Source organism: Cryptomeria japonica, chromosome 3 (assembly GCF_030272615.1).
Source record: "Cryptomeria japonica chromosome 3, Sugi_1.0, whole genome shotgun sequence".
Classification (NCBI taxonomy): domain Eukaryota; kingdom Viridiplantae; phylum Streptophyta; class Pinopsida; order Cupressales; family Cupressaceae; genus Cryptomeria; species Cryptomeria japonica.
The window spans coordinates 551,266,055-551,279,167 of NC_081407.1; the positions used below are offsets into that span (position 1 = coordinate 551,266,055).

General features: G+C 36.9%; 1 pseudogene; it reads right to left on the bottom strand.

The window, feature by feature from the left end:
- Positions 1-5,509: 5,509 nt before the first annotated feature.
- LOC131029937 (uncharacterized) lies at positions 5,510-9,169 on the bottom strand (annotated as a pseudogene).
- Positions 9,170-13,113: the final 3,944 nt, after the last annotated feature.

A 13,113-nucleotide genomic window follows, 5' to 3' on the forward strand; every position in this document is an offset into this window, starting at 1 on the left:
TTTTTCTGCCTGATATTTCCAGTACAGAGCATCAGAGACATCATCCAAGCTGCGTCCTGCGGGGTATGAGGTGTATTCGCTGATAGGAGTCCCCGTCTCTAATTGCAATACCTTTGCTTGCAGCTTCTGATTTTCCTCCTTGGATTTTTCATATAATCCCTTGTATGTAACGTTCTCTCTGACCAAAAACTCTGTCTGGTCCAAGTTCAGGTTGAGCTTTGCAGTGACCCTAGGATCAGTCTTTCCAACCTGATGAACCATGAGATGCCCAAAGGTTTCTTCTATATCCACAATGATTGGCCTCTTCCCCTTTGGATATAGTGCCCACTGTAGGAGAGCTTTTTTGTCTGGATCATATCCAGAGCCTAGGAACAGTTTATCTACCTCTTGGGGCAACACCTGTTGATTCAAATCTTGTTTTTTCAAAAAGCCATCAAATAAGAGTGCTGAGTTAATGTCCCAACCAGAGAAGATGATCACACCTGCCTCTTTTAATAATTTCCTCCCCTTTTCAGGAGTCATGTCTTTCATGAGGATATCAATTTCATCTTGTAATCTTTTCATCTGTTCCTCCTCTAGTTTTCCAGCCATGCTTCGTTTGACATGAGCCCCTTTGTATTGATATAAAAATGAAAGGAATTCCCTAGAAGAGGCGAATCCATCATCAGCAACGAAGTCCTCATGCTCAGTCATTCTTATGTCAACAACATCCTTGATGTTGATTTCTCCTGTGTCCATGTTCATTTCTGTTTCGAAACCAGGAGGATAATCCTCTCTAGGAGAATCAGGTGGGATACTACTGGCGGTTGATTTCGGTGACATGTGAGCTAGGGGCTGACTGTCCTTCTCAGTATTAATGAAGTGAAGGAATTGTGAAGGAACTCTGTGCATAATTTCAGCTTCATGTTGAAGCAGCCTTTTAGCCACTTCCAGAGGATCTTGGAGATTTCCAATTAGGTCTCCATCTATCATTCCCCTTGCCCTTTTCCATTTGTAGGCCTCCCAGACTAACTCACTCTTTCCTTTTAAAGCTTTGGCCTCTTCTCGCTCAAGGTTCTTAATTAGGTCGTCTGGCATTTTGGCCATATGTATCCCAGCTTTGAGTTTCTGTGAGGCTCTGGCAGCTCTTATATATCCTTTGGGATCAAAATTCTCCCTAGGCTCACCCAGAGTCATGCCATAGTAATTTAATTTATTCTGTAATAAATGATAACTCTTTGAACTTTTGACAATGAAATCAGAGAAAACTAATAAACCTGGAACAATAGATTGTTTACCAAAATCAGTTAAATGTTTAGCACTGGCAATAGACAATTGCCTTATAATCTCCAAGCTAGCCACTCTGTTTGGCACCGTAATTGGAAGCATGTGGGGTTGCCCTTCATATCCAATTACCCTTATCTCTGTGTGATTATCATGGCAATACCAATCACCCCAATTATGTTCAATCTGTGACTCTGGAGAGAAATCCTTTGGCCTGAGGAACCTCTTGATTTCAGGGGACAAAGTATAATCCCTGTGTTGTCCAAAAGCTGCACTGAGAGGTTTCGCAAAGTATTCTTGAAAATGCCAATATTGGTTGTTCATAAACCTCTGGTCCCATGCTGATACCCACAACTGAACCGGCTTCTTCAGACCATTCTTATCATAAGACCTAATGCTGAACTCATCTGGCCAGAAGTTAATTTCTTGTCCACAATAAAGAAGAATATGCATTAGCATGGAGTATAATGAAAAGTGAACATTCACAAGGTCTCCTTTCAATTTTTCCAGCCCATGATTCAAGGCATCCACAACATAAGTAGCAAAATCAAATGACCTAGGGTCTTTTGATTGAATATCAGCACACAGAACCATAACCCCAATATCCATGAGTGGATGAGCCTCTAGGCCTAGTACTTGGGCTGCAGCATAATACGTATATTTGAAATATGGATGGAAGTGGTTGACATCAAATGGCACCTTGTCATCTTTGCCAAACTGAACAAATGACCCACCCACTTTTGGCCTGTGAACAGGTAGCCTCCAAGTCCTGTAGATATTTTCCAAACTAAAGAATTCCTGTGAAAGTTTCTTCATATCGATGCTCTCCTCGACCTCCCAGTCTAGATCAAAAACCATATCAATAGTCTGCTTGTTGATTACTACTAATGTATTCCCTTTGTAATCACATATGGTTTTAGTTCTCAGGTTGTAGCAATCTACCAGAGCTTTCATTAATTCTACGTCTACAAACACATTTGGAACTACTAATTTGCCTAAGTTTTTCTTCCATAGATTGCTTATGGGTTCAGGTGCATCCCTTCTTTTGTAACCAAACAAAAATAACTCATGCCCTCTTATCTCAGTCCAAATGTCTCCTAGATTTTCAAATCTGTCCTCTAATCCTTCTTCTTCACTTTTAATCTTTTTGGACCTTACACTAGACGATGGACACTGGTCTAATAAGTCCTGAGTCAGAGCTCTCCCTTCTTTCTTCTGTCTCTTGGGCTTCTCTTCAGGGTTTAACTCTTTTCCTTTCCTACTCTTTTTAGAAGAAGAAGACGAAGGTTCCATAGTTACAGTAAATAAGAGAGACAACACTTACTTGGTAGAATGCTCAACTCTTCTGGTTATCGTTTGCAAATCTCTGCAAGTTCTTCACAGCTTCCAATCTCTCAGCATCGATCTGATTCTTGCGAGAATTCACTCAGTTCAACTGTGATTGTATGGGCAACTTGTGCACAGTTAATGTTCTGCACCCATAACGGCTACTCAAGTGTTTAAACTTAATTGCAGATGTGACACTTTTCAGTTGGGCCTTTAATTCTTTCGCGGGAAGTACAGTTCGCTCAAAGTGTGCGCGTTTCAAGTTATCGATGAAACCCTTGTCTTCGGCCGAGTGTTCAAACTTTCCATCGAAAGCTCATTTTCTTCGATACAACTGTTTCGGTGAATGGCTCATGTCGAGAGGCCACTTTTAAGACTCATCGAAATCACCTTTTCATCGATAGACCCCTTTTTCGACAAGTTGCTCGTGAGTTTCATCGATGCCATACTTTCGATGAGTTTCTTTCTTCGGTGAAGGCTTATGAATGTTCATCGATATCCCCTTTTCATCGATATCCTTTTTTATCGATGAAACAGTTTTTCTTTTGTTCGACACCACGTTCATCGATGAAACTTGCATTTCGATGAATGTCTCTTGAGTTTCTTCGGTAACGACATTCCTTCGAAATCACCTTTTGCCTTTTTCGCTTTTTGCTTTTACCTTTTCGATGAAACTTGGAGTATCGATGAGCGGTTTCTTGCGTTCATCGAAGGTAACTTTTTGCCGAAATACCTTTGCTTAATGCTTTATATGCCCTGTGTCGATGAAAACGCTCTTTCGATGAAACTTCTCCTGCAGTGCTCGATACAGTTTACTGGCCGAAATATCCATTAGCCTTCATACTTATGGAAACATATGTTATTTTTTTATTTTTATTTTCAAAAATAGTGCTCAACATGATATTCTCTGTAATCTGATTGTCTGCCAAGGCCTGATACCTTCCATCATTGGACTGCATCACAGAGCCCAATGATTCAATGAATCCTTTTTCACCATATTATTCAATCTTTTTCCCACAATTATTTTATTCAGTATTTCACTGAGGTGTTTTTAAGCCTGACATATAAAAGAGGTCTCAGATAAGAGTTGAGAGTTCCAGAAAATCCATTCCAGCTACTTGCCCTCCCCCAACCCCAGCAAAATGAAAAACTTAAGCAACTTCAAAAAATTTATTTTTTCAACACTACCTGCATCCCCTTGCTCAAAAATATTTTGAAGGTTAAGGGGCAGTGAATTGCTTGACATCTTCTCTGTCATGAGTTTCATCCGAGTCAGACTCTGGAAGGATCACAAGTTGAAATTCCTGCTACCATATAGCAACACACACACGCACGCAAACATATAGACACATCAAATACAATGAATACATTTAAGTCAGGGGAATCATGGTAAAATTAATTCAATTCAACCTACCATCCTATTTAGAGATTGTGAATGCATTGTGTAAATCCTGCTGAAATCGGAGGTGTCAAATGAAATTCTCAGACTCTTCACAATACAATAACTCAACTGTCGGACTATTTTTGCAAATTGTCGGAATGCTCAAGGTAAAAACATTTTCTACAAGATCATCAGTTCAGTGAATGGTAATGCGATGCACATTGCTCTTCCCTGTTGGCCTTTTCTTCTGGTAGAAAATTGCACCACAATGAGTATCTCTCAAAATGAATGTCACAGCCTCAAGTTTGGAGAGGTTGTATGGCTCAAAAATTTAATGCATAGGGACATAATGCAAGGCAGCTGCCAGCTACTCTGCAATTCCGTTGGGAGTGACTAAAAAGCATCACTTGATAGATTAAATGATTACGTTGATGAGCCTTCCAAAGACTATGCTGCCAAAAAGATGCACAATATAAAGTAGGGGACACACCAGTTATTATTAGTTTTGCTTTACACGCATGGAGATTGAATGGAGTCTAGGTGTGGAACCAATGGTGCATGTTTGTATATCTAGGATCTTGGAGACCAATTGTATACACCTGATCCAAGCCAAAATTGTAAACAACCACCATTATATTCTTCTCTAACTCGAGAGAAAGAATTGTTCAAAATTTAACCACAGTAACTTGAAAAGAATGCCCTAAAACACAAGTTGTGAGATAATCTCAAAGCTGTTGTTCAAGTGAATGTTCCCCTTGATGGTAATCCTAGTAAAGGAAACCAAAGTTCCTACTGTAGAAAGTCTGTTTCCTTGCATTTTTATGATACTCCTTGCTCTTACACACCTACATTATACCTTGGCACCCTTTTATCATTACATGAGGAGACATACCAGTGAGCCCCATCCATTGATGCCAACAAGAATGTGCCTAAATCAGTGGACGGTCTCAAAAACCATAAAAAATGGAAAATACTTCAGCTCCCATGCGTGGGTTTTTAATGCAGACCAATCATAACTTGAACTGTAACTTTTCATGAGAGTCACACCCATGTTGTACTCACAAATACCCTGGCCAATGGTTTAATATGGAGCCATTGAAAAACAAGTAATAATGACAGGGCAAAAAAGGATATAAGTCACTTGACCGCAGAAATGCAAGGTATAATCATATGACCTCTTTAGTGTAATCAAGGATTTAATCAATTGGATTGACCTTTAATAAGTATACCTTTAAAAATCAATGTCTTAATCCTATCTCAAATCCTTAAAATGACTAATTTGTTCAATATTTTGCCTTATCTGAGAAAAGTAATCCACCGGCTATTCATATTATATACAGCAAAGCCAGAATCGACAAACTTGGAAGCAACAAAATTATCTCCTATTCAAAGGATGAAGTTGTTAGAACTAATGTTGAAAAATTCTATCGAAGAGTAACGAACAAATCCCCAGAAAATATGACCATCCTGTTTTTAACTGTTAGCATCTTCTATTCTTTTATTGGCTTCAGCAGAACTTACTGGTATGCCAAATCAAAATGCAAGAAGCCGAGGATATTTATTTTTAAAATGGCATTTTACATTTATACAAGTTACTAATGTACTTTTCTTTGACATACCAAACTGAAAAGAATTTTCTGCATTAATTAAAAAGATGAAGGATCCAATAACCTCTTGTTCCTGGCAAGCCGAGAGGTCTCTGCTTGTAAAATAGCCCACTCTGGAAGGCAGTGGTAAAAACGAATGATTTACAACAGAACAAACATGCATACACAAAATCTTTGGAAAGATTCAGTTAACTAGAAAACATCTGCTCTGGTGCTTATCTGGGAAGTAACATTATATATCCTAGTGAGATGTCATAATTAGACGGCTACATCAAATAAGCTTACAAGTTATCCAGATCTAGAGTTAGTTTGATAGGTAACAAGTTTGGCCAGAGTCTCCTGGGCAGCTATGGTGTCAGGATGTTCTGTACCCAACAACACTGTTCTTATATTAATACAATTCCTGCAGAGCTCCTCCCCGGAATCATATAATCCACCCTTGAGCATCAATTTCCCCCTTAATTCCAAAACTGAAGCCTTGAGGAGTGTTAAATCCTGCCACAGATACTCGTCCAAATGTCTATCTGAGCGCCTAGGAATTCTCCAACAGAAGGATTTGTCCGTCCAGTTAGGCACTTGAGAAACAAATGAATCCTCAGCAGCCTCTATGGCACTAGCACAGAGACGTAGAAGTTCTAAAGATGCAAGGCATCTTGAGAAACTAGTAAAAGAATATAGTGCTAAGGGAACTACTCCTCTTTTGATGAAGGAGAGTAATTCAGACACTTTTGGTTCAATAATCACCGGGTTGTTCCCAAATTCGAATACATGGAAACAAGCTGCCCAGAAGTGCTCTGGATGGAGTGTGACGTTTCCCCTGCTACCAACTCCTTGGAACATAGCTTTGGCACCCAAACTGCCACCCTTTTGCCTTGCGTATAACTGAATCATCTCGTGCACATGAATCCATCCATGCCTAGCACTACTTCTTGGATCCTGAATTTGACCAGCATAGACGATGCTTCAACTTCTGATCTTTTTGTCTGTGACCCCAGAAAACAGGAACCCACTTGATACAGGTATCTCTTCCATAGACGCAAACCACTTGTTATTTCAGGAAGCTTACTGGCAGCAACTGCCAGAAGAGAGATAGGGATAGGATAAGGAGCAAACCAGGCACCGACCAATGCCATCCTGCTAGCCAGATTCTTCGGTTCATCAGAATGATCGAGAATGGAGAAGCATACATCCAGAAGTTGCATAAGAAAGGGATGATTCCTCAGATTTGAATCATCTCGGACACCCCACAACAGATCTCCTAATGGTACCCTGTTTATTGTATCAAGCAGTCTGGAAGGTGTAATTGGAAGCTCAGATAAGATAGTTCCAACAAGCCCAAGGCCCAGTGTTAACCGACCTAATCTTTCTTCAATTGTCCTCAGTGCATCCAGCTCCATAACTGAAAGATCCCTCCTGTTTCCCTTCATCAAAGACATAGCTTCCACACTGGACAGATACGATAGCCTCAGTGGATCTAGATTCATTACACGTGGGAGACGAGTAGAAATTATCACATGGGTTGAGCCACCAAAACGTGGAAGAAGTTCTAAAATATTTCTACCATCCCACCAATCCCTCTCACTCTCCAAATTATCTATCACAAGCAAATAAGGAATGTCTCTAACAAGTTCCTTTCGCACTCTCCGAAGGGCTTCCATTTCCTACTCCTCAAAGGTCTTATTCCTACCTTTCTCAGGTGAAATGTGTGTTTCAGTACTCGCATCCAATCCCAGCAAAAAAGACAGATTTAAATAATTCTGCCTAAGATACCTGGTTTCTCCACCCACCCATAACACCAGCCTATATTTCTCTGCAAATCTATATGCAAATTCCAACACCAACTCAGTCTTTCCAATCCCTGATTCTCCCGATACACATGCAATGCCTCTACCATATGACAAATTCAGTTCCTTATTTCTTTTTGCATACCTTGCTTTGTGCAGTATCCTGACACGCTGACGACGATCACTTGTCCTCTGTGTAGTCGTACCTCTCTGTATCTCAATTTCATGGTCTGATTCCTTCCGTGTAGCCAGCTCTTTCCCTTTAGTGCTTCCTGCTGAGTTTACTGAAGTTGCATTTTTACCCTTCCTTTTTAATTCCCACTTGTCTGCCTCACTCTTTCGCCTCTCATTTTGTTCTCCTCCTTCTACATCTTTCAACCTATCACTTTCACTCAGCCTCCTACTCTCTATTTTCCCTTCCCCTTTTTCACTTGCCTGCTTTTTAGAGCGATTGCCATCACTCCTCCTACGAACAATAACCTTATCTTTCCTCTTAGGTCTGATTTTAATGTCAAGAATCCCATCATCCACACCATCACCACCATCTGCCTTTCCAAAAAGGATTTCCTCCAATTCCAGAAGCTCTTTCTTCCTGCCCACAAATCCTCCATTTCTTGGAAATGGATACTCCTGACCTTCAATTCTGGCATTCCTTACCCTCTCCCTCTCTGCCACGCTCCTCCTTCCAAGCCTACTGCATAAAAGACTAACTGCCCTCAAAACACAACTCCTCCGGTTCCCTGCGTGTGCCTCTAATCTCCATTCATCAGTCACCCTACTAAGCCCATCAATTGCCTCCTTCCATTCATTCGCATCCCCATCATACAACATCCACAGATCACCCCTTGCTTCTCCCACAAATCGCCCCTCTTCTTAATAATATCTCTCGCCAAACAATCCCCAGGACCCAGATCAAAAAACAATGGCACCAAATTCTTCCTGCTCAAAAAAATTCTCAACTCCTCGATACTATATGGATTTGCAAAAGACTTCTTGGTAATAATAACAACACCAAAAGTGGTAGAACTAATTACCTTGTCGGCAATGTCATGACTTCTGGAGTCTGTATACCTTGCCCTGTCTGCAGCAAAGCAAGCGATCCCCTGCAGCTCCAGCTCTGCCCGGAGCCACTTGGTGAACCTAAGCAAAGATGGCTTCTGCCCATGGGTTCCAATGTACACATCACAGCTTCTGAATCTAGCAGAGGATGACAGAGATGCAGACGTCCTTGCAAAGGAGATTTTATTAATATTACTCTGTCCTGCATTGATTGGTCTTGATGTTAAAACAGTTCTATGATTCAATTTGTGTCTGTGTGCTAATGTACTTGTCGATTCTGAATTGCTAAAAGAAGACTCATTGCACAATGCTGAGCTTTCGGTATGCTTCAACTGGCTTGCACTAATGAATGAAGAGCCATACGATGAACTGGGAATGTCGTTGTTGTGATTTGATAAAGAATATGAGATGGGTATAGGCGGTCTATGTTCATAGGCATTTCTGATAATGATATGCTGAGATTGAGACTGAGATCCACTTGAACTATCGTGAATGTTATCAGATTTGTTGGATTCAGATAATTGGGAATCTTCTCTTGGAGATCTCGGGGAGAAAAAGGGAGACTGAGAAGCAGAAACAAATGCAGATGAGGATGAAGATAAATTCTTAGTTGTTGCTGATGCTCCAAACATGGAGCTCTCCTGTCGAAGCAGCTCCATTCATCCATCTTCCATCTTCCCAAAATCACAGCTTTTTGACTTCCATGCATTCTTATTTGCTCTACCACTTAACACAAACTTAGCACTTACAGTTCCAAAAACGCAACACTCGCCCTGTCGCCCAGGCCCAGGCCTGGAATTTGACAGGCTATATAGCCGTTTTTGTACTTTTAGACTGTATATTACAACTAATAAAATTAGTGGACCGTATGTATCGATAGTCTATTTTTTCCAAAAATCGTATATATGACACTTAAAATTAGTAATCAGCCGTAAAAAAATATAATAGGTAATATGTATTGATATATACTATTTTATAATGTTTATTATAAATATATGAATTTATTTAGAATATTTTAAAATGGTAGGATTAAGATATAATTGTTTCTAATTTTATATTATTTTTATATGAATTTTTAGTATGTTTTTTCTTATATAAATTTAGAAACATCGTCTATTTATTTTTTAATATTTTTTATAAGATTGTCTTAAATATCAATATAGAAACTTCTAACAATTGAAATGATAAGATATAATCATTTCTAAGTTTTTAAAATATTGTAATAAAAAATTCTAAAATAGTTTCAGTTTTTATAAGTAACAAGATTTTTGGGTGTGAATTTAGAAACTTATAGGTAAATTTAAGATTTTTAAACTATTCATAAATTATAAAAAATTGACACCTAACATTTTTTTAAAAACGTAAAACGAAAGGCATTAGAATGGCTTGGAATTTGACGGTCATCCTTGTCTGTCATATGAATTTTTTATGACGGTTTAGTCATTCTAATGCCTTTCGTTTTACGTTTTTCAAAAAAATGTTAAGTGTCAATTTTTTTTAATTTATGAATAGTTTAAAAATCTTAAATTAACCTATAAGTTTCTAAATTCACACCCAAAAATCTTGTTACTTATAAAAACTGAAACTATTTTAGAATTTTTTATTACAATATTTTAAAAACTTAGAAATGATTATATCTTATCATTTCAATTGTTCGAAGTTTCAATATTGATATTTAAAACAATCTTATAAAAAATATTAAAAAATAAATGGACAATGTTTCTAAATTTATATAAGAAAAAACATATTAAAAATTCATATAAAAATAATATAAAATTAGAAACAATTATATCTTAATCCTACCATTTTAAAATATTCTAAATAAATTCATATATTTATAATAAACATTATAAAATAATATATATCAATACATATTACCTATTATATTTTTTTACGGCTTATTACTAATTTTAAGTGTCATATATACAGTTTTTGGAAAAAATAGACTATCAATACATACGGTCCACTAATTTTATTAGTTGTAATATACAGTCTAAAAGTGCAAAAACGGCCATATAGCCTGTCAAATTCCAAGCCTGGTTCCCACTCCTCAATTTTGCGCGAATTCCCAAACGTGTAAGGTGTAGATTCAATCCATGGAGCTCGAACTGCATTTCATAGATCTCGAAGGGCATCTACACTGTGTCGTACAGCATTTAGTCTGTTTTCCGTGTTTTGCAAGTTCTTTGCAAAATGTTTAATACATAAAGTTGGTTTTTATATTAGCAAATATTTTGAATAATAGTCTTTAGAATACTTTATATTAAATCTAAAACAAGTGAAAATGTGATTATAAATATAATTTTTTTGTCTAATTAAAATATAATATAACTTTCAACGCACCTCTTTCATAAAGAATAGAATGAATCTAAAATAAAATAAATCTCATTACATTTCACACTCAAAGTTCATTATGTCTCACATTAGAACTAATTTATATACTAGGAGTGAAACTTCAAGATTTGTTATGAAGAAAAAGATAATATAAAATATGTTGCATTGGAAAAGAATTTTGAGAAAATGGAGGGAAACTAAGTATTGAAAGTTATAAGTATGTAAAAGGCTGAAGTACTGAAATAATCTTGCTAAATGTTATGTTCGTTGCATTGTAAAATATCCTTAAGAAAATGGGGGGAAGTTAAGAAGCAAAATCAATGATTATATAGTTAGTATATATGTTTAACTAAAATTACATAAAAAATAAAAATACAAATATATTTATATACAAAATGAAATGAATTCAAAAACTTCCATACCTACAAATGTGATTCTCGTAAAGGTATGGAAATTAGGGATCCACAAATCTAGATATGAATTCACTTATTTCCATACAAAACATTAAAAGGAGAGTGAACCCAATAGATTCAACCTCAATTCTATTAGGAGAAGGGTTGAATACTGATTGGATTATGTTCCCCTTTTGATTGAGTTGAGGATGAAATTGAAATGATGTAATTTGAAGGTTAGATCTAGGGTAGATGATGGAAATTCGACATAAAATAACATGAACAACAAGCTAGAGACACAGTATGCAGACACGAAGCTAATAATGAGTAGAAGGAATAAAGAAGCACCTGTGACAGCAAATTCGGCCCAAAAGTATAGGATCGAGAGGCTCTAGGTGACCTAGTCCTCCAGCTATCAAATGTGAACAAACATGAAACTTTTGGAATCAAAATGTCGCTCAAAATCTATTCCTAGAAGCTCATCGAAAATTCGCAAGACCAGAAGGATCTGGGCAACTTAGTCCTCTGCTTTTTGCTCCTGCAAAAGCTGGATCTGATCATTATCGAATTCTCTAGTGGAATTTTTGTTTGTAGCTCTTGAATCTATCACCTACACATAGAAAGAAGGGAAATGGTGTTGTTGATAGGGGTTTCCCTAGGTCAAACCTGGGGTTTAGAATTAACCCTTGAATCGAAATTGAACTTGAAATGACTAAATTAGAAAGCTTGCCTTTTGAGGGCAAGGCTAAATCCAAATTAAAATGCTTGAATTGGAACTCCATACCTTGATGAATCTTGCTTTGAAGTCTTCATGCAAAGGTTGATAATGTCATGTACAATGTTTTCATATGTCTCGATCGTAATTGCCATCATGAATACTTGAAATTTGAACTTGACCTCTCTTTCACTGTCTTGATGATGCTTGATTGCTTGCTAACTTGAATTTGTAAAGGTGCAATTAGAAATTTGTAGAGAGATTCTCTTATGTTTTTTTTAAAATGAAAGGGTTAGTTTTTCTTTTATACCTAATTGCACCAAATGTGTTTCAAATTTCAGTGTAGACCAACACGGAGAATGTTTTACCACCTCCAAAATGTGATCATTGCGGGGTCCAAATTTGGGCCCCTTTTGGGAGGACCATGGCACCTAGGGTGTCCTTGTCCTTCCAACCAGGACTCAAATTTGGACAAAGCCTCGCAAAAGGTACAAAAGATGCAAATTTTGGATTGGTGTGAGTAGAATCAAAGTGGAGTCAGGGCACATAAGTTTGAAACGCAAAATTGAGGCCTAGGTGAGGATGAAATTGTATAAGGATACAATTTATGACGTTATAATTTTATAGTGCAATTTGATGAGGCATCAACAAACCTCGTACTTTGATCAATTATTATTTTTGTCAAACCAAGTGATATGCAAAGTTTATGTGCAATAGGAAGTCAATACCACATTCTAATGAGTAGTTTAAGCTAGGAAACAAATAAGTGTGTATGCTAAAATGAAAATCTTATTTAAAGAAAGCATTTGGAATTTTAATCTATTGAAATATTTTGAAATATAATCTATATAAAATACTCAAAAATTACTACAAAAAAGAAACAAAGTCTCTAGCTACTTGACCTTTCAAAATGAAAATTTAAAACTACTAAACTAATCTTCTACAAATAGTCTATACTACCGAATTCTTCCAAATATTTTAAAATAATCAAATTTCTTAAGTTAAAAACTATGTTTTGTTTTATGCTTTTGTAAAACATAATGCTTAACCATACTATCAAAATTACAAACAAAACAGTACAAATAACACAAATAACTAACTTGTAACTTGTAGGTACAAACTTAATTATTCACCTCATTATAGAACACAGTTACTTAAACATAGACATAGAAATTCATAACAACAATAAAAAAACCAAATTGGGTATCTCTAATTGTTGTTTTGGTTAATTGTTGTTTTGGTTCCTCAATGA